The sequence below is a fragment of the Procambarus clarkii genome, chromosome 67, assembly GCF_040958095.1.
Source record: "Procambarus clarkii isolate CNS0578487 chromosome 67, FALCON_Pclarkii_2.0, whole genome shotgun sequence".
Taxonomy (NCBI): domain Eukaryota; kingdom Metazoa; phylum Arthropoda; class Malacostraca; order Decapoda; family Cambaridae; genus Procambarus; species Procambarus clarkii.
Window position 1 is genome coordinate 16,810,364 of NC_091216.1, and position 22,484 is coordinate 16,832,847.

General features: G+C 49.2%; 2 protein-coding genes across 2 annotated transcripts in view; one reads left to right on the forward strand and one right to left on the reverse strand.

Annotated features, from left to right (window-relative positions):
- Positions 1-10,237, reverse strand: part of LOC123767540 (enolase-phosphatase E1) — a 45,789-nt gene extending 35,552 nt beyond the window's left edge. The window contains exon 1 of the mRNA XM_045757229.2: positions 10,190-10,237. The gene's annotated coding sequence lies outside the window, so the exon portion shown is untranslated. The remainder of the gene's footprint in view (positions 1-10,189) is intronic.
- LOC123767555 (pseudouridine-5'-phosphate glycosidase) overlaps positions 1-22,484 on the forward strand; it is a 214,951-nt gene that overhangs the window by 22,668 nt on the left and 169,799 nt on the right. The window lies entirely within an intron of this gene.

The following is a 22,484-nucleotide window of genomic DNA, read 5'->3' on the forward strand; positions in this document are numbered from 1 at the left end:
ATATGGAAATATCTGCCGGTCATTTAGAGGTTGTAGGCCAATTACTTGAGGCTAGCTTTACCCAATTTTCACAGTAATTACTGTAAGGTACGTGCCTATCATGGGCGGGTCGGGAAGGTTCAGCACTGCGGTATAAGAACCGCAGTAATAGGTACAACTACTTCAGATTAAGCAAACCCACTTCAAATTTAACGCTTGTCAGATCGTGGGAACGGGTTGGTAGCCACGAGGATGAGAAAGTTGTTGATGACCAAAGATGAGACAGACCAGCTAATATAGAGGCGAGGCTGGAGTCATTCAGGTTAGAAGAAGAAAATGCCGGAAAAGTTGACTTTGTGTGGTGACTAAGTCTCCTGGGTGTTACGACAGCGCTCATATTACAGGCAAACAAGAAATCTCCATTGCAGGCGATGAGTCACAATAACGCGGCTAAAGTAAATTGACCAGACCACACATTAGAAGGTGAAGGGACGACGACTTGAATCAACTTGAGAATGGTCCAGGACGGACCGAAACGTCGTCGTCCCTTCACCTTCTAGTGTGTGGTCTGGTCAAAATAAATCTCCATTTTTGTTTAATGAAATGTTGTTTATCTATGCGAGGGTTTGAATTAGTGAACTTCTTCGCAGAAATATACAGAAAACGGTTAACAGGTCAAAGGTTTAGCGGGCCAGCCAGAGGGTCAACCTGTCCTTCTGAGGGTCAACTAAAGGCCAAAAATTGTCGTACTAGAAAATGTCAGCGGCTAGCGAAATATATATACTGTCCCGTTTTCTGTTTTAGATCCTTTGGTAGGTTAGGATAATGGCACCTTGCTACGACAGTTTCTTGACGTTGGGAAACCTTAGAAGGACGGACTGGAGGGTTAAGAATACAAGTGACAACAAAGCCCCTGGAAAGAAAGTAAGAAAGGGTGTGAAGGGCGTATTGTTCTGTTGGATTGTTTTAGAGTGAGGCTCACGTGGCTTAGTAGTGGAAGCCTTGGTACACAACAACTGCAAGGTGATGAAGGCTGCCACGCCGGTAGTGACTGCTTCACCACACTGGCATGCTGCGCGCGCACACTAACAACCTCACTGACTCTGGCTGAATATAAATATGAGCTGCCTCGCATGGCTCAATAGGCCTTCTGCAGTTACCTTTATTCTTAGGTTCTAATAATCACTCCAAGGAAAATCAAGATACGAATACGTAAATTCTTAAGATTGGTCCACTTAGCAGAGTGAAGGTGTCGGTGAGGGCTGGAGACTATTGGTAGTGTTGGTGAGGACAAAGTACACACACACGAGGCTATCATGTGAAGACTCTTAAGGACTTCACTTTAGTGGATCCGTAGACAGCGGCTGACGTCTGTAATTATGGTGAACATTGAAGTATCCTCAACAGATGACTTCAGCATTACAAGAACACAAGGTGACTGAAGAGCGACAATAAAATGTTACAGTATTAGCAGAGTGAGAACAAGGGTCAGATCAAGACGCAGCAGATACCAGCTACAAGCACACATGGGACACACTTCTTAACCTTAGCAACTTACACGTTTGGTCATTCAAGGTTGAAGAAGCAAGTTAATTTGGGCTTAATTTAGAAAATGAGAAATATATCATAAGCAAATGAAAATAAATATAGTCATTATAAATAATATTAGAGGTTATCTTGAGGTGATTTCGGGGCTTAGCGTCCCCGCGGCCCGGTCCTCGACCAGGCCTCCTTTTTGTTACACATACCCCAGGAAGTAGCCTCTAACAGCTGTCTAACTCCCAGGTACCTATTTACTGCTAGGTGAACAGGCGCATCAGAGTGAAAGAAACTGTGCCCATTTGTATCCGCCTCCACAGGGGATCGAACCCTGAACCTCAGGACTACGAATCCCGAGCGCTGTCCACTCAGCTGTCAGGCCCAGGAATAGAGACCTGGGGCCAGATTCACGAAGCAGTTACGCAAGCACTTATGAACCTGTACATCTTTTCTCAATATTTGGCGGCTTTGTTTACAATTATTAAACAGTTGGTGAGCTCCGAAGCACCAGGAGACTGTTTATAACAATAACAACAGTGTATTGGCAAGTTTTCATGCTTGTAAACTGTTTAATAAATGTAACCAAAGCCGTCAAAAATTGAAAGATGTACAGGTTTGTAAATACTTGCGTAACTACTTCGTGAATCTGGTTCCAGAGTATCAGTAAGTGATGACAGGGAAAGAAGACTGGAGTGATGATCTACAGAAGAAAAGTTACAAGTCCGTTGATAAATCTATTGTTAACGGAGAGTTGCCTAAATGCCCTGGCTGAAATTGAAGTTGAAATGGGTGGAGCGGGGACCAGTACTAAGGTGGGTCCAGCCTGCCAGAGGGAGCTGTCAGCCCTCTACCCGCAGACACATTGCACCTCCGTGTGCTGAGGTCTGAGGGCTGCGCCTGTATCATCAACCATCATCATCAACATTTTCAATTTCTTTATTATGCACCCCATATCCATCCCGTGGGCGGTGGTGGAAAGGATTACAGAGGCACATAATGGCTTCAGGAACTGAACCTCAGAGTTCGTTTAGTTAAGCAAGTAACAATCTTGTGAAGCTAGCTACACAATTGTTGATGTTATATATACATGTACATGTTCGATTACCATCAAAGATTACAGATTAATTAGTAACAAGATTACCATCAAAGTGCCGTCGGGGTGGTGGTTCAAATAGCCTCGGCTATCACTACCTTGTTTAAGGCAGTAGTTTAAGGCACTGTGTACGCCAGTTGCAATGTGCTCCTGGCGGTCCGGGTTCGAGTCACTTCTGGGGTGACTCGAACTTTTTTTCTGGTTAACCAGAAATACGGCCAGCCTACTCATGAGAAACTCTCCAGACACAAAGCAGAACGCTTTAAAAGAGACCAACGTCGTCTATGACTCTATGCCTTCAAATGCCCTCTTGGGGACTGTAAGCCTCAAAAAATCCAGTATATAGGCAAGACAACAACATCTCTTGACAAGACAGCAACAGGGCTCCATTAAGGAACATATAATCTCTTCCCACAACCAAACCATCACCAGAGAAATCCTAGCAAACAACACAGAAATCATCGATAGATACAGCGATAGCAGACGGCTGGACGTCTGCGAGGCACTACACATCAAGAAGTCAACACCAGCAATCAACAGCCAATTAATGCACAACTATATTCTACCCACTTCAAGACTCCGCTCCAATATAGAAGCATCAAGAAATATGGACCAATAGGCTTTCTACAATTACTTCCATTCAATACCCATTGTTTCGTGTTCTGTCTTGTGTTGGAATTTAATACCCATTGAATACCCATTGTTGAAAGTTCGTTTTACACCTCATCCACGTCACCCAAATGTAGATATAAACCTCGAAGATGTGTAAGCTCTATTCAGTTTCAGTTGTGTGTTTGTAAACTAAAGTCTTTGAAAATGTAATAAGTTTTATGAAACGCGCTCAAGTGTCGCGTCAGACTAGAAATAAAAATGAATTTTGGAGAATTGATCTTTGAATTACCATCAACAGTGAAAAGAAACATAAGAAAGATAGAGAAAATTCGTGATAGAATTATTAATCTTACTTTTTCGGTCATATTTAATAATATATATATATATATATATATATATATATATATATATATATATATATATATATATATATATATATATATATATATGTATATATATATATATAATGTGTGTGTGTGTCTCATTTACACAAATACATGTACACATCGATAATCTTTTTATATCACAAGTGATTCAACAAGAGGCTCACAACAGTCACTATACAAGGCACTTTACATCTATGGTGAGTCACACAGTTACTAGTCTTGCTCCACACCCACCCAACTGGGCGGCAGCTTTACAGTCATGTGCTCCACACCCACCCAACTGGGCGGCAGCTTTACAGTCATGTGCTCCACACCCACCCAACTGGGCGGCAGCTTTACAGTCATGTGCTTCACACCCACCCAACTGGGCGGCAGCTTTACAGTCATGTGCTCCACACCCACCCAACTGGGCGGCAGCTATACAGTCATGTGCTTCACACCCACCCAACTGGGCGGCAGCATTACAGTCATGTGCTCCACACCCACCCAACTGGGCGGCAGCATTACAGTCATGTGCAGGCTGCACCTACAGTAAGCAAACCTTGGATACTTGGCTAAGATTCCTGGCAGTACATCATTATGAATGAAGAACTTACACATTTCTTGGACACCATTAATGGTGTTATCTCTGAATTCGGCGATGTTTTCACATTCCATTATATTACGACGCAAAGTATGCGAATAGTTCTATTGACTGAGTTTTATATTAAGTCACATCAACATCAAAGACAATAAAATAATAAGATATATAAGCACGGTTGGAGGTAGTTTTTCTTATTATTATTTTCTACCACAGACGTGGCCACACATTTACAATGCTAACCAGCATATATACATTTTCTTTTGTCCTCCATGGACAGGGTTAGAGAAGTGTTAGAGTGTAGTGAGAGTAGAGCGGTGTGTGAAGGACCAGCCGCCGGCAGCAATGCCAGTGTGTATGGAAAGTCGGAGGTGGAGAGTGAGAAGAGTGCCCGAGGGGCCAGACCTTCTCCTTGAAGGTCGCAACACCACCAGAGGGGGACACTAGCCGTCCCTGGAGGGGGAGTGGACGCAAGGTGTCGCCCCCAGCAGTGTGTGGAGTAGCTCTACACTGGAGGATTATGGTGGTGATCACCTTGGTGGGGAGAATGTCAGTGTTGACCAACCAGCCTCTTGGTCCCCGCCCACAACCTGGGGCCAGATTTACGAAGCAGTTACGCAAGTACTTACGAACGTGTACATCTTTCCTCAATCTTTGACGGCTTTGGTTACATTTATTAAACAGTTTACAAGCATGAAAACTTGCCAATCAACTGTTGTTATTGTTATAAACAGCCTCCTGGTGCTTCGGAGCTCATTAACTGTTTAATAATGGGAAACAAATCCGCCAAAGATTGAGGAACGATGTACAGGTTCGTAAGTGCTTGCGTAACTGCTTCGTGAATCTGGCCCCACTTGTATATCAGCCAAATTTGACCATTTGCGGCACCACCATGACAACGTTGACTGTTGCCAGTCATCAGGACTGTAAGGAATATGGACAAGGGGTTGTTTACATACACTTCATCTGGATATATCTTTAGGATTTTAATAATAATTTCGTATTACTCAAATTTACAGTACGTATTTTACATAGTGGTTCAGGAACAGAGGCTATTGATGTGTAAAAATTGTTTCCAAGTAGCCGGCGGCTGAACGGACAGAACACTGGACGCGTGATCCTGTGGTCCCAGGTTCGATCCCGGGCGCCGGCGAGAAACAATGGGCAGAGTTTCTTTCACCCTGATGCCCCTGTTACCTAGCAGTAAATAGGTACCTGGGAGTTAGCTGTCACGGGCTGCTTCCTGGGGGTGGAGGTCTGGTCGAGGACCGGGCCGCGGGGACACTAAAGCCCCGAAATCATCTCAAGATAATCTCTCAAGAAGAAGTAGCAGTACCAAAGAAGCGAGCTTACTTGAAAGCTTCACTCACAACCCATTCAGGAATGTGAATGGTCGAGTATGACATTAACTGTCTCCCATGGGCCAGTGTATAGACCCTCGACTGTTATTAACTTATGAACTGTATTATGTCTCTTGAAGAAGAGGAACAACAGTGATAATCCTGGAGCAGTTAAGACGGGGAGTGTCTCAGCGCTCCTGCCACTCTCAGGAAACACCATCACTGAGACACCAATTGTTTAGACTTGAGAGTGTCCAACTATGTAAGCCACTCCCTTCCTCTCCTCTTCTCCCTTATTCTCGTCTTGGCCTCTTTCTCCTCTCCCTCCGTGCCTTTACTGTGTATTATTATGAGAGGTTAGCGACTGTCCCTGGTGAGGTGGGTGACGGCCCCTGGTGAGGTGGGTGGTACGCCTAGTGGCCGACACGTCAGTCCTCGCCAGGGACCGTGTACACAGCAGCCCCTGTCATTTACCCGCCTGCCCAGTTGTGTGGGTGAGGTGACATACGCCCCCGGAGTACTGCCTCCATATCAACTCCCGCGCGCGCCCGTAAGTTTAACGTAACACTTAATTGCCACCACTGCTACCATGCTAACAGCATTCTTGATTGTCACCGCTACCACCGTACTAGCGACACTACTGACCATCATACTGGCGACACTACTGACCACTTCAACCGTCCTATCAACAGTACTGACCATCCCCAGTACTGACCACCACAAAGATCACCAAGAAAAAGAAGGGAAAGAGCGCTGGTAAAGAAGGCAAGAGTGCGGTTAAGCAAGAGTGAGAGTGTATCCCTGGCCTGCGGCTCGCTGCATTCCGCCTGCGGTCACTCCTCCTCCTCCTCCGCGGCCTCGTGCTCCACGTACTCAATGGACAACCTGCCGGCCAAATACTGCGGTCATAACCATCAGCTTGGGACTGGTCAAATCCCAGGTGAGGGCCCCGTGCCACTTTCACCTGTGAGGGCCCCGTGCTGAGTGTGGTGCAGGTAACTCTGCCTGTGGGAAGTGACCGGCCCCGGGCACTCTTGCGTCCTGTCTGTGTGTTCCCTCACTGCTCTTGTGCACTTACGCCGGAATTGTGCCGGACCTCAGATAGCAGAAATATTGCACGTGTCTGGTACGCTTCGTGCCTTGGGTAGGTGATGGGGACTAGTGGGTAGGTGATGGGGACTAGTGGGTAGGTGATGGGGACTAGTGGGTAGGTGATGGGGACTAGTGGGTAGGTGATGGGGACTAGTGGGTAGGTGATGGGGACTAGTGGGTAGGTGACGGGGACTAGTGGGTAGGTGATGGGGACTAGTGGGTAGGTGATGGGGACTAGTGGGTAGGTGATGGGGACTAGTGGGTAGGTGATGGGGACTAGTGGGTAGGTGATGGGGACTAGTGGGTAGGTGACGGGGACTAGTGGGTAGGTGATGGGGACTAGTGGGTAGGTGATGGGGACTAGTGGGTAGGTGATGGGGACTAGTGGGTAGGTGACGGGGACTAGTGGGTAGGTGATGGGGACTAGTGGGTAGGTGATGGGGACTAGTGGGTAGGTGATGGGGACTAGTGGGTAGGTGACGGGGACTAGTGGGTAGGTAATGGGGACTAGTGGGTAGGTGATGGGGACTAGTGGGTAGGTGATGGGGACTAATGGGTAGGTGATGGGGACTAGTGGGTAGGTGATGGGGACTAGTGGGTAGGTGATGGGGATTCGTAATTCTCAACCCCCACATACACACACACACATAAACTTCATGACACTGGAAGAGTAAGGGGGAGACATGATCACTATTGATAACATTCTCAGAGGAATTGACAGGGTAGATAAGGATAAACTGTTTAACACGGGTGATACGCGAACAAGGGGACACAGGTGGAGACTGAGTACCCACATGAGCCACAGGGACGTTAGAAAGAACTTTTTCAGTGTCAGAGTAGTTAACAAGTGGAATGCATTAGGCAGTGATGTGTTGGAGGCTGACTCCATACACAGTTTCAAGTGTAGATATGATAGAGCCCAGTAGGCTCGGGAACCTTTACATCAGTTGATTGACAGGTGAGAGGCGGGACCAAAGAGTCGAAGCTCAACCCCCCAAGCACAACTAGATGAGTACACACACACACACACAGTAGGGTGTGTGTGTGTTCTGGAGTAGGGTGCCTGATAGCTGAGTGGACAACGCTCTGGACTCGTAATCCTAGGGTTCAGGTTCGATCCGCGGTGATGGCAGAAACAAAATGGTCAGAGTTTCGTTCAACCTGATGCCCCTGTTACCTAGCAGTAAATAGGTACCTGGGAGTTAGCTGTCACGGGCTGCTTGCTGGGTGTGTGTGTGTGAGAAAAAAAATTAGTTAGTAGAAGTTGATTGATTGACAGTTGAGAGGCGGGACCAAAAAGCAGAGCTCACGCCCCGCTAGCACAACCAGGTGAATACACACACACAACTACTCCTTACACCTTAACACAAGGAGTCACGCCAGCGTCTCACTGTGGTCGTACAGACTATAGGTAACGACCCGTAAAATCACTTACTGCCACCAGAAAACTGTCTTTGCCATCCATCTTAGAAAATTTCACTACAAGATTCCTGGTGGTCTCTGGATCCCGGCGGGCGTGGCTGAGGTGCTGCTTGCAAGTAGCAGCAGCACCTGCGTTACTTCACAAGTAGCAGCAGCACCTGCGTTACTTCACAAGTAGCAGCACCTGCGTTACTTCACAAGTAGCAGCACCTGCGTTACTTCACAAGTAGCAGCACCTGCGTTACTTCACAAGTAGTAGCAGCACCTGCGTTACTTCACAAGCAGCAGCAGCACCTGCGTTACTTCACAAGTAGTAGCAGCACCTGCGTTACTTCACAAGTAGCAGCAGCACCTGCGTTACTTCACAAGTAGCAGCACCTGCGTTACTTCACAAGCAGCAGCAGCACCTGCGTTACTTCACAAGTAGTAGCAGCACCTGCGTTACTTCACAAGTAGCAGCAGCACCTGCGTTACTTCACAAGTAGTAGCAGCACCTGCGTTACTTCACAAGTAGCAGCAGCACCTGCGTTACTTCACAAGTAGTAGCAGCAGCACCTGCGTTACTTCACAAGTAGCAGCACCTGCGTTACTTCACAAGTAGCAGCAGCACCTGCGTTACTTCACAAGCAGCAGCAGCACCTGCGTTACTTCACAAGCAGCAGCACCTGCGTTACTTCACAAGTAGCAGCACCTGCGTTACTTCACAAGTAGTAGCAGCACCTGCGTTACTTCACAAGTAGCAGCACCTGCGTTACTTCACAAGTAGTAGCAGCACCTGCGTTACTTCACAAGTAGCAGCACCTGCGTTACTTCACAAGTAGCAGCACCTGCGTTACTTCACAAGTAGTAGCAGCACCTGCGTTACTTCACAAGTAGCAGCACCTGCGTTACTTCACAAGTAGTAGCAGCACCTGCGTTACTTCACAAGTAGCAGCACCTGCGTTACTTCACAAGTAGCAGCACCTGCGTTACTTCACAAGTAGCAGCAGCACCTGCGTTACTTCACAAGTAGCAGCAGCACCTGCGTTACTTCACAAGTAGCAGCAGCACCTGCGTTACTTCACAAGCAGCAGCAGCACCTGCGTTACTTCACAAGTAGCAGCAGCACCTGCGTTACTTCACAAGCAGCAGCAGCACCTGCGTTACTTCACAAGCAGCAGCAGCACCTGCGTTACTTCACAAGCAGCAGCACCTGCGTTACTTCACAAGCAGCAGCACCTGCGTTACTTCACAAGTAGTAGCAGCACCTGCGTTACTTCACAAGTAGCAGCAGCACCTGCGTTACTTCACAAGTAGTAGCAGCACCTGCGTTACTTCACAAGTAGCAGCACCTGCGTTACTTCACAAGTAGCAGCAGCACCTGCGTTACTTCACAAGCAGCAGCAGCACCTGCGTTACTTCACAAGCAGCAGCACCTGCGTTACTTCACAAGTAGTAGCAGCACCTGCGTTACTTCACAAGTAGCAGCAGCACCTGCGTTACTTCACAAGTAGCAGCAGCACCTGCGTTACTTCACAAGCAGCAGCACCTGCGTTACTTCACAAGTAGCAGCACCTGCGTTACTTCACAAGTAGTAGCAGCACCTGCGTTACTTCACAAGTAGTAGCAGCACCTGCGTTACTTCACAAGTAGTAGCAGCACCTGCGTTACTTCACAAGTAGTAGCACCTGCGTTACTTCACAAGCAGCAGCAGCACCTGCGTTACTTCACAAGTAGCAGCACCTGCGTTACTTCACAAGTAGTAGCAGCACCTGCGTTACTTCACAAGTAGTAGCAGCACCTGCGTTACTTCACAAGCAGCACAGGAGAGGCACAAGCCTCCAGGTCTCCTGGAGTAGCAGCTACACCGTGACCTTGGTCTGTCTTACCCGCTCTCTTATCTTGGCCTCCCTGCACGACTGACAACGTTCGCTCCCAGCAAGGGAGCTACACAAATGTTTCAGACAGTAGTTGTTTCACTTGAATATTTCATTTTATCTTTAATGCTTTTAATTGATTTTTCACATTGAAAAGAAACAAGTTTTTCGCTTGCTTTTAAGTTCTTAAAAAAAAGTTATATATGTATTTTTGTCCTGTATAAATTTATCAAATAACCCAAATATTTAACATGTTAAGAAAAACAATGCACGTGTCAGGAGGAACAAACTTGTGCAGCAGCGTGACACGTGCTGCCGCTACCGTGTCCAGACACACACTGCCGGCCCGGCGGCGCACCACTCGCCGCACCTCCTCCAAGACGCCCAGCAGGTCCACAACACCTGAGGGAGGAGCCGTCATGACAGGACCACAACTATCCCGCCCAGGACAAACTGAGCAGCGTAGAAATAACCGAAGCTACTCTATCACTTTCAGATGTATTGTAGTGCCTCAATAAACGTACTTGAAGTGAGAGATACGAGGATGATAAAGGAGTGATGCAGGAGGAAGTTCCTCCTGCATTCTCACTCAGCATTCCTCCTGAAGCCGTTCCTCCCAGCAACGGCTCCACAGCTGTACACCAGTTGATTGACAGTTGAGAGGCGGGACCAAAGAGCCAAAGCTCAACCCCCGCAAGCACAATTAGGTGAGTACAGATCTATACATGACTGTAATAATAAACTGGCCATTTAACTGTCAAGTGGACCCAGTGCACCAGACCAGTCACTATGTCCAAAATAGTTCCAATGTTGATGATGCCGTTGGCACTGATGATGAACATGAAGATAAGGAACAACAATGGTGAAGAACAATAGATCTTGAGGCATGCGACCTCGTGACAATACAGTATATGAAACATCTCGTGTCATCAAGACTGCACAAAATAATGAAACTTGTGAACAAAAATGAGAGAATATCAAATTCATTTTTATAAGTCAATTACTTGTGAAGATAATCTAGTGAATGGCTGCATTATTGTGGCTAAGACGGGAGAAACCCATGAAGAGAAACTGTTATATTAATGGTATAGTATTACACTCTATACAACAATAATTATTGTATTGACGTTTTAAATAAATAATTCTTGGACATAAAACTCTTAAGTGTCAGTTATCTTGAGGTGATTTCGGGGCTTTTTAGTGTCCCCGCGGCCCGGTCCTCGACCAGGCCTCCACCCCCAGGAAGCAGCCCGTGACAGCTGACTAACTCCCAGGTACCTATTTACTGCTAGGTAACAGGGGCATTTAGGGTGAAAGAAACTTTGCCCATTTGCTTCTGCCTCGTGCGGGAATCGAACCCGCTCCACAGAATTGCGAATCCTGCGCGCTATCCACCAGGCTACGAGGCCCCTACTTGATAAAGATTAAATAACTGGCTGAACTCGACACTTACAGACCTACCTACACAACACTTAGTGGTAGTGAAGGGCGTTTGGAAGTGAAGGGGTGTGGTAGTGAAGGGGTGTGGTAGTGAAGGGGTGTGGTAGTGAAGGGGTGTGGTAGTGAAGGGCGTGTGGAAGTGAAGGGGTGTGGTAGTGAAGGGGTGTGGTAGTGAAGGGGTGTGGTAGTGAAGGGGTGTGGTAGTGAAGGGGTGTGGTAGTGAAGGGGTGTGGTAGTGAAGGGGTGTGGTAGTGAAGGGGTGTGGTAGTGAAGGGGTGTGGTAGTGAAGGGGTGGTGGTAGTGAAGGGGTGTGGTAGTGAAGGGGTGTGGTAGTGAAGGAGTGGTGGTAGTGAAGGGGTGTGGTAGTGAAGGGGTGTGGTAGTGAAGGGGTGTGGTAGTGAAGGGGGTGTGGTAGTGAAGGGGTGGTGGTAGTGAAGGGGTGTGGTAGTGAAGGGGTGTGGTAGTGAAGGGGTGTGGTAGTGAAGGGGTGTGGTAGTGAAGGGGTGTGGTAGTGAAGGGGTGTGGTAGTGAAGGGGTGGTGGTAGTGAAGGGGTGTGGTAGTGAAGGGGTGGTGGTAGTGAAGGGGTGTGGTAGTGAAGGGGTGGTGGTAGTGAAGGGGTGGTGGTAGTGAAGGGGTGGTGGTAGTGAAGGGGTGTGGTAGTGAAGGGGTGGTGGTAGTGAAGGGGTGTGGTAGTGAAGGGGTGTGGTAGTGAAGGGGTGTGGTAGTGAAGGGGTGTGGTAGTGAAGGGGTGTGGTAGTGAAGGGGTGTGGTAGTGAAGGGGTGTGGTAGTGAAGGGCTGGTGGTAGTGAAGGGGTGGTGGTAGTGAAGGGGTGGTGGTAGTGAAGGGGTGGTGGTAGTGAAGGGGTGTGGTAGTGAAGGGGTGTGGTAGTGAAGGGGTGGTGGTAGTGAAGGGGTGTGGTAGTGAAGGGGTGTGGTAGTGAAGGGGTGTGGTAGTGAAGGGGTGGTGGTAGTGAAGGGGTGTGGTAGTGAAGGGGTGTGGTAGTGAAGGGGTGTGGTAGTGAAGGGGTGGTGGTAGTGAAGGGGTGTGGTAGTGAAGGGGTGTGGTAGTGATGGGGTGTGGTAGTGAAGGGGTGTGGTAGTGAAGGAGTGGTGGTAGTGAAGGGGTGTGGTAGTGAAGGGGTGGTGGTAGTGAAGGGGTGTGGTAGTGAAGGGGTGTGGTAGTGAAGGGGTGGTGGTAGTGAAGGGGTGTGGTAGTGAAGGGGTGGTGGTAGTGAAGGGGTGTGGTAGTGAAGGGGTGTGGTAGTGAAGGGGTGTGGTAGTGAAGGGGTGTGGTAGTGAAGGGGTGGTGGTAGTGAAGGGGTGGTGGTAGTGAAGGGGTGGTGGTAGTGAAGGGGTGTGGTAGTGAAGGGGGTGTGGTAGTGAAGAGGTTGGTGCTAGAGAGTACAAGAAGACACTTTCACGTGGGGCAGTACCTTGACCCCCGACCTCGGCCAGGGAGTCAAGTACAAGCACCTGGAGGAGGCCGCTGGCCGCCGCTGGCCGCCGCTGGCCGCCGCTGGCACACCATTACTGGCCACTTGACCAGCGTCAACTCACAAGAGGTGTCGTCTACCCAGAAGCGGACCAACCCTAGCCACCACCTGACTATCGAGGCTCAAGTTCAGTAGTCAAAGGAAACCTCAGTATTACACCGCTTTTAATTTGACTTCAGAGTCTAAAATTTTGACACTGGCCGAAAGTGTCCAAACTGGGAGACTGTAAGTATGGGGGTAAGTGGTCTAGATAGGCTCTTGGTATGGGACCTGGGCTGAGTGGACTCGTAATCTTACGGTCCGGGTTCGATCCCGGCGCCGGCGAAAACAGATGGGCAGAGTTTCTTTCACCCTGATGCCCCTGTTACCTAGCAGTTAATAGGTTCCTGAGAGTTAGACAGCTGTTACGGGCTGCTTCCTGGTGTGTGCGTGTGTGTGTGTGTGTGTGTGTGTGTGTGTGTGTGTGTGTGTGTGTGTGTGTGTATGTGTGTATGTGTGTGTGTGTGTGTGTGTGTGTGTGTGTGTATGTGTGGAAAAAATTAGTTAGTAACAGTTGATTGACAGTTGAAAGGTTGGCCGAAAGAACAGAGCTCAATCCCCGCAAGCACAACGAGGTGAATACAGAGGACCTTTCTTTGTTCTTGCCTAGTTCTAATGATGGGAGGTTCAGCTCCAGCTCCTTAGGCCCGCCTTTTAGCTGTGGGTTTGTGGGGGAGCGACTCCTTGCTATTTCGTGCATTGTCATGTATATATATGACTGTGTTGGGAGGTAGTGACCACACCTCCAGCACCTTCCTCACCGCACGTGACTCCTTCTGTCCCTCTGGCTGATCATAGCGCCGGACACACATGCTTCGGCGCTTTTTTCTCTCATCTAATGCCTCTGTTCACCTAGCAGTAACTAGCTACCCAGGAGTTTAGTCAGCTTGTTATGGGGTTGCATTCTGGGGAGGGTCAGTAATTCCACCTTGGGGCGCGGGGAAGACTTCCATATAAGCCTAACAGTTGCATATACACTGGCTGTCTGTCCCCCGACACAATGAATTATTTGATGAATATATTAATCTTGTATAAAATATTGTCATAATGTTGATCATACGTGAATAGCGTCCTGGTGTTGAGTATATTAGCATCAATATGACTGACTCGCCAATGTTGGTGTACATGCGCGGGTTGTTGAGGGAGTGTCACCTCCGCGTTACTCAGGTTCATGGTGTGGAGCAAAGGTCATGCAGGATGCTCTCAGACGCAGGTTCCAATCCTCGTCACGACCCTTGTGGATTTGTTCATTTGATGCATCACGCAATTGTGATTTCTGTGTGTAGTGTAGTGTCATGCAGGTATCATTATAATGTATCTCTTAATGTCCCTATTTTTGTAAACCATTTTGTGGCCATTGTCTTCCACTTGTGGCTCGTTTCATGGTTTTCTTTACCAGATTTCTTTACCAACGTCAGCCAACACGACAACATTCGTGTTGGCTGACGTTGTATCATTTGCCTTTGATATGGGACGTGTTGCCTGACCTCTCTGGCAGTTGGTGGTTGTTTGCAAGTTTGGCCGGTTGGGGGCGTGTGTGTCTCTGCCCGCCTGGTCAGTGCTGACGGGGAGTTCGAGATGGGGGTCCCGCTTCCCCCTGTAGTGCGGGCTCAGTCTGTAGACCTCGAGTTTACTGGACGAGCTGGGTACCCGGAGATAGCGCTGGTGTTGTGGGATATGCTTCATGTCCCTGTGATGGACATTTATGGCGTTGAGTTGGTGACAGCACGTTGGGCGATTGTGAAGTTTACGGAGGAGTTGGCATTTCAGGAATTTCTTTGTAGCTGCGAGGGGCGGACCTTACCCCTGCCGGATGGTGCGGGCACTGTCACCCCTCTCTGATCGGAGTATCGGAGATCAGCAGTGCCCCCGGATATCATGGGGCACCCTTGGAGTCTCCAGAGGGTCTGCTACGTCAGTACTTCGGCCAGTTTGGCGCCGTTGTTAGTGTGCGGTTGCACAAGATATCCTTGAGTCCGCTCAAGGGTGTGCGGACGAACATTCGCACCCTGGGCATTCGGTTCCGGGCAGACATTCCGTCCTCTGTGAAACTCATGGGATACCACGTTTGGGTGTTTTACGCCCGCCAGCCTTGGACGTGTTATCGTTCTGGCCTTTTGGGCCATCAGGTTGCAGGGTGTTCTGCCCCTGCCGTTGCGCCCGTGAATCTCTTCAGTGAAGAGGATTTCCCGCCGCTTCCTGTGGAGAAGGCTTCGGTGGGTGTGGATGTGCACGTCTCTTCGGCCGCAGCTGTGCCCCCTGTGTCGACTGTTGCGCCTCCTGTTGTTGTCGCCTCTCCGCCGGAGGTTGTGTCGATGCCTGGTGATCGTCCATCTCCGGCTGGTGTCCCTGGAGTTCATGTGGTTCTTCCTGAGCCTTATGCTCGGATCCCCCATCTTCAAGTTCATCTGCTGCGTCTGTCCCTGCACCCTCGCCGTCTGTCCCGGCTGTGCTGAGTGCTGGGGTGGATACGGCGCCTCCTCCTGTGCCTGGCCTGGTACCCCATGTGGTTGAGGATGCTGCCGGTCTACGACGAGCGTCGGTTCGCCCGGCTTGTGTTGCGCGTGGATATTCCGGCGACGGCGGGGTGGCTCTGGTTGCGTTGCCATCTACGGTGGTGGCGGCACCTGGTGCATTTGCCTGGGGATGCCGGTGCCGGTGTTTCGGCCTTCCCTTCTGGTGTGGTTATCTTGAGATGATTCCGGGGCTTTTAGTGTCCCCGCGGCCCGGTCCTCGACCATGCCTCCACCCTCAGGAAGCAGCCCGTGACAGCTGACTAACACCCAGGTACCTATTTTTTACTGCTAGGTAACAGGGGCATAGGGTGAAAGAAACTCTGCCCATTGTTTCTCGCCGGCGCCCGGGATCGAACGCACTGGGAGACACGATTTGCAGGCAGGATTGAGGGTCGTAACAATGCTTCCCGATTCATCAGTTTCCGGATGCTGCTCCTTCAGGCGCCACAACAACGCTGTTAACCGGGGTCAGAGCCAAGAGCCTACTAGGTGCACTATACCGCTTACTCGGCAGCCCCCGTCACGTCAGGGTCAGCCCACGCCGAGCATCTACTGGCCAGCGTTTTTGGGGTCGTGGCGCGACCATTGGGGCGGCAATTTTCACTCCCAAACTACAGACCCGCGCTGCTCTTCCAGCGACGTCCTTCTGCCCACATCCCTCGACGGAGTCTTCGGTCTGTACTGTCACGCTGCCTCACACACGGCCACAAGATGATATATCTGCCAGCAAGTGGCAGCCAATGAAGGCAACCGGGCTGGTCTTGACACAGCGTCCTGGCGTGTAGTGCTCCCAACACCAAGCACTAGACTAAGTGCCAAGTGTGAGCATCTTCTTGGGCCCGCTAGTGACCAATGACCATCACTAGGGGCCGGGCGCCAACCGTCACAGGCTGGTCGTACACGGGGGCCCATGCATCTTCTTCTTTCTTCCTTCTTTCTTCTCTCTTCTCTCTTCTTTCTTCCTTCTTTCTCGTTCATCCAGTGGGGTCGTCGACAGGACAACCTGGGGGTCCACTGGGGTCCAATGGGGTCGCCTAAAGTTGGTAACTGGCAACATGGGGTCCACTGGGGTCGTCTTAATAATAACAGACAACCAGAATCCACCGTAGTCAGCTTGGGGTCCACTGGAGGTTGCCGTGCGATGATGACAGGCAACATGGGGTCCACTGGGGTCCGTTGTTGATGGACCGATGGTAATGGACCGGACTGGGGTCGTTCATCTTCCGCAACTAGTGGGGTCGTCGCCAGGACAACCTGGGAACCGCTGGGCTCCTAATGATAGTGGGACATCGTCATCTGGGGTCCAATTTTGGGTACCCCGGTGATATTGGGGTCTACTGAGGACAGCCTGAGAGGCGGATCCTCCATGAGTGCAGACTGGGGTCGTACTTGAGGCGTGACTGAAGGTGTCACTCTTGAAGCCTCTGTGTGGGGAACGACCCGAGGGTCGTCCCGGGGTCCGTCTGGACCTGTAGTGCCCCACCACTGGTCCACAGCTGGTCGGTGGACGTCTGCGTGAGGGATGACCTTGAGAGAGAGTACTGCTCCGCCCTGGTGGTCGCGGAGGTTGTTGGTAGTCAACACTCTCGTCCTCCCCCGGGAGTCTTCAAACATAACTCCTTCACTCCAACCTGAGAACAGAGTGTAAGAGCCACAGTATGCTGTCCAGGACCAGGTGTCAATAGTTAAATGTGCTAAAATGAGCATAGTCTTCCCCAAGCCAAGTATAGTCGAAAACTGGACTGACTGATCTTTAAAACCTAACATAATGAAAATTAACTCCACAAAAGCTACACCTCCAGCTCTGAACTTCTCCCACATTTAACAAAATACACAATAAATCCCTTACACTATGTAAAAGCTTAGCCTGACATTTAATTTCTAGGTTTCTAATGCTAGATACTTAATCTAGGGATTATTCTAATTCAATTTAAGATTAACTCTCGTGGTGATTAAAACTACGATTGTTCCTGGGTAAGCTACGCCTGCTAACTACGTCTGACCCGCCCTTGGGGAAAAACATCCAACACTAGCAGCCGTCCTCCCTAAGACACAATTCAATATCACGATTTTTGAGATAAGCTCCGCTGCTAAAGCTTACCCCCTCTATGATGAAGACTCAGTACGTGCTCTAGGTGACTTTATTCACCGTCCACTACCTTCACGTCAAGATCTAGAACTCGAGGCAACTCCATGTTCCTCAGAAATGTATCAGTAAGCGTCCTTCACTGATAATTTCCCAGACAACCTGCCGAACAGATTGCTGTACAACCTATAACTGGGTTGTACACCCCTGAAAGCTATGCAGATAAACGAGAACTAATTTCTGTCCATAGATTTCAGAGCGAAAGCGCATACCCTAAACTTTCTGTAGTTTTCCGTATGGCGCACTTAAATCATAACCTTTAAAATACGTGTGGCTCCGAGCAACGAACCGCGAGCCCGCTTAGTCCTACTCTTATTCCCTACACTTAATCATATACACTAGTACACACAGCAAGGCCAGTGTCACCAACACCGCCTCACTAGACTGCTTCATACACAAGCAGCCTCTTACAGAATGATAATCTCAAAATTACCACAAAGTTTAACAAAAACTTATGATTCTTTAATGTCAATGAAAATTACTCTACATTTTAATGTATGGCACACGTGATGTTAACAAAATCGCCAAACTCGTGAATTAAATGAAAATCGCCAATGTACAAATCGCCAATATAAAATCGCCAAGTTAAAATCGCGAAAATCGCCAATTTTCAAGTCACTAAGTTTCTCTACTAGTAGCTGGTCTGAGCTCACTAGACACGTGAATCGAGGATAATTAATATCCTAAACCGCTGGCACCATTGTAACGGGGGGGGGGGGGGGGGGGTTGTGAAAGTTAGTATAAGTCAAGTAAAGGTAGAAGGAGGAGAGGAGGAGAGGAGGAAAGAGGGATGAAGGAAGGGTAGATAAGAAGAGTAGGGGAGAGTAGACTGATTTATTCTATCTATACTCTATGATGTTATTACTAAGATATTCTGATGTTTGCTGCCACCACCTGTCATTGAATCTAAATTCACTTCCACTTAAACAATGCGACAGGAACACTGCTTAATTTAGTTATCTCTCACGTGTTCATCTAGTTATCTCTCTAGCCTTAACTCTTACTTGAGGGGCCATTGATTCAAAAAGAGGACTGAACAAAAGTCAAGTTTGTTATTCTACACATAGATGTTTATTACCAAATTATTTCATTTACCAGCAATTCATATTTAACACTGTGACATTCTATTATTTAACACAATATTGACCAAATTAAAAAGGGGGGGGGGGAATCACCCACTCCATACACGCCCACACCATACATGGCTAAATGGTTCAGACTCCACTAGCTCGTCACCACTAAGACACCCAATCAAGACAATGCATTACTGACACTCTTACCTCACAACTCAGACGGATACACCCTGAGGGTGCCTGGGGGTGTCACCCGTCAGGGTGGGAAGACTGGCTGGTCACCTTCTCTCTGTGTAAGGCGGTTGCTAACTGATTCTACCAGCCATCCCCAACGTGGGGGAAGCCGTGTACTCTCTTCCTCATGCCTAAATAAGGACTGAGAAGCAAAACTAACCCTTATAGGATCCAGGCGGGTCCTGCAGTACACAAGGCCCTCCTTGTTACGTACTGCCATGTCAGCGGATTGAAGCTAGTCAACCCTCCCTCGTACCGCGCGCCTCATCGCCAACACACATACACACACACGCACGCACACACACCCACCGACAATTATAATTCACAATTATACATGAAAGAGTGCAAAATACTTGCACTGTTACACGTGCCCCTTTCCTCGTTCCCTGTTTCGTCGGCGGCGGTCTTGTCACCTCTTCCGTCTCCAGCCGTCTCTTCTGTATCTCTTGCGGTATCGGTGGAGGTGTTACCGTCTCGTCAGCCGTCACCTTCTTCTCCTGTGCAGCCAGGGGGCGTGGACGTCTTGCGGCCTACGTACGCTTCTTCGGTGTCTTCTGCTTCCTCGGAGAGGGTGTTTCGCGCTCCCCTGCCTCGTCAACCCGTTCTCGCAAATTCGTATAGTCAATATTGACTTATTAACTACGTGCATAGGTGATATACTAAACATAATAGATACCCTTAAAAAGCTTCATAGAAAACACCGACCTTACCTAACCTTGTTAGTATCTTAAGATAAGCATCTTATTGCTTCGTAATTACAATTATTACTTAACCTGTACTTATAATAGGTTAAGTAACAATTGTAATTACGGAGCTATAAGATGCTTATCTTAAGATACTAACAAGGTTAGGTAAGGTCGGTGTTTTCTATGAATCTTTTTAAGGGTATCTATTATGTTTAGTATGTCACCTATGCACTTATTTAATAAGTCAATATTGACTTTACGAATTTGCGAGAACGGGTTGGCCTCGTTATGCGACGTGCGTCGGAGAGCTTCGGGAGTGGCCGTTTCCGCCTAATTTGGTAATTCCCGAGTTTATGCAGGCCCCACGGCTGAAGGGGGATCGTATCCCTACCAACATGGAGTATTTGATTTGGGAGGACTATAAGAACAGGAATCCTCGGGATATGTTCCCTGAGAAGTATGTTCCTGTCTCTGAGACATGTATTTCTGCCCCGTGATTTCTTTGTTTGGCTGTATGTTGTGGGATGTTTTCCATTTGTGTGCATGGTTGTGGGGTGTGGGTCGCGCGTGTGTGTGTGTGTGGGGTGCGGGTCGCGCGCGTGTGTGTGTGTGTGTGTGTGTCTGGTTGTGTGTGTGTCTGGTTGTGTGTGTGTCTGGTTGTGTGTGTGTCTGGTTGTGTGTGTGTCTGGTTGTGTGTGTGTCTGGTTGTGTGTGTGTCTGGTTGTGTGTGTGTCTGGTTGTGTGTGTGTCTGGTTGTGGGTGTGTCTGTTTGCGTGTGTGTCTGGTTGTGTGTGTGTCTGGTTGTGGGTGTGTCTGGTTGTGTGTGTGTCTGGTTGTGGGTGTGTCTGGTTGTGGGTGTGTCTGGTTGTGTGTGTGTCCGGTTGTGTGTGTGTCCGGTTGTGTGTGTGTCTGGTTGTGGGTGTGTCTGGTTGTGGGTGTGTCTGGTTGTGTGTGTGTCTGGTTGTGTGTGTGTCTGGTTGTGTGTGTGTCTGGTTGTGGGTGTGTCTGGTTGTGTGTGTGTCCGGTTGTGTGTGTGTCCGGTTGTGTGTGTGTCCGGTTGTGGGTGTGTCTGGTTGTGTGTGTGTCTGGTTGTGTGTGTGTCTGGTTGTGGGTGTGTCTGGTTGTGGGTGTGTCTGGTTGTGTGTGTGTCTGGTTGTGGGTGTGTCTGGTTGTGTGTGTGTCTGGTTGTGTGTGTGTCTGGTTGTGGGTGTGTCTGGTTGTGTGTGTGTCTGATTGTGTGTGTGTCTGGTTGTGTGTGTGTCTGGTTGTGTGTGTGTCTGGTTGTGTGTGTGTCTGGTTGTGTGTGTGTCTGGTTGTGGGTGTGTCTGGTTGTGGGTGTGTCTGGTTGTGTGTGTGTCTGGTTGTGGGTGTGTCTGGTTGTGGGTGTGTCTGGTTGTGGGTGTGTCTGGTTGTGGGTGTGTCTGGTTGTGTGTGTGTCTGGTTGTGTGTGTGTCTGGTTGTGGGTGTGTCTGGTTGTGGGTGTGTCTGGTTGTGTGTGTGTCTGGTTGTGGGTGTGTCTGGTTGTGTGTGTGTCTGGTTGTGTGTGTGTCTGGTTGTGGGTGTGTCTGGTTGTGTGTGTGTCTGGTTGTGGGTGTGTCTGGTTGTGTGTGTCTGGTTGTGTGTGTGTCTGGTTGTGTGTGTGTCTGGTTGTGTGTGTGTCTGGTTGTGTGTGTGTCTGGTTGTGTGTGTGTCTGGTTGTGTGTGTGTCTGGTTGTGTGTGTGTCTGGTTGTGTGTGTGTCTGGTTGTGTGTGTGTGTCTGGTTGTGTGTGTGTGTCTGGTTGTGTGTGTGTCTGGTTGTGTGTGTGTCTGGTTGTGTGTGTGTCTGGTTGTGTGTGTGTCTGGTTGTGTGTGTGTCTGGTTGTGTGTGTGTCTGGTTGTGTGTGTGTCTGGTTGTGGGTGTGTCTGGTTGTGGGTGTGTCTGGTTGTGGGTGTGTCTGGTTGTGTGTGTGTCTGGTTGTGTGTGTGTCTGGTTGTGTGTGTGTCTGGTTGTGTGTGTGTCTGGTTGTGTGTGTGTCTGGTTGTGGGTGTGTCTGGTTGTTGGTGTGTCTGGTTGTGTGTGTGTCTGGTTGTGTGTGTGTCTGGTTGTGGGTGTGTCTGGTTGTGGGTGTGTCTGGTTGTGGGTGTGTCTGGTTGTGGGTGTGTCTGGTTGTGTGTGTGTCTGGTTGTGGGTGTGTCTGGTTGTGTGTGTGTCTGGTTGTGTGTGTGTCTGGTTGTGTGTGTGTCTGGTTGTGTGTGTGTCTGGTTGTGTGTGTGTCTGGTTGTGTGTGTGTCTGGTTGTGTGTGTGTCTGGTTGTGTGTGTGTCTGGTTGTGGGTGTGTCTGGTTGTGGGTGTGTCTGGTTGTGTGTGTGTCTGGTTGTGGGTGTGTCTGGTTGTGGGTGTGTCTGGTTGTGGGTGTGTCTGGTTGTGGGTGTGTCTGGTTGTGGGTGTGTCCGGTTGTGTGTGTGTCCGGTTGTGTGTGTGTCCGGTTGTGGGTGTGTCCGGTTGTGTGTGTGTCCGGTTGTGTGTGTGTCCGGTTGTGTGTGTGTCTGGTTGTGGGTGTGTCTGGTTGTGGGTGTGTCTGGTTGTGTGTGTGTCTGGTTGTGTGTGTGTCTGGTTGTGGCTGTGTCTGGTTGTGGGTGTGTCTGGTTGTGTGTGTGTCTGGTTGTGGGTGTGTCTGGTTGTGGGTGTGTCTGGTTGTGGGTGTGTCTGGTTGTGTGTGTGTCTGGTTGTGGGTGTGTCTGGTTGTGGGTGTGTCTGGTTGTGTGTGTGTCTGGTTGTGTGTGTGTCTGGTTGTGTGTGTGTCTGGTTGTGTGTGTGTCTGGTTGTGTGTGTGTCTGGTTGTGGGTGTGTCTGGTTGTGGGTGTGTCTGGTTGTGTGTGTGTCTGGTTGTGGGTGTGTCTGGTTGTGGGTGTGTCTGGTTGTGTGTGTGTCTGGTTGTGGGTGTGTCTGGTTGTGTGTGTGTCTGGTTGTGTGTGT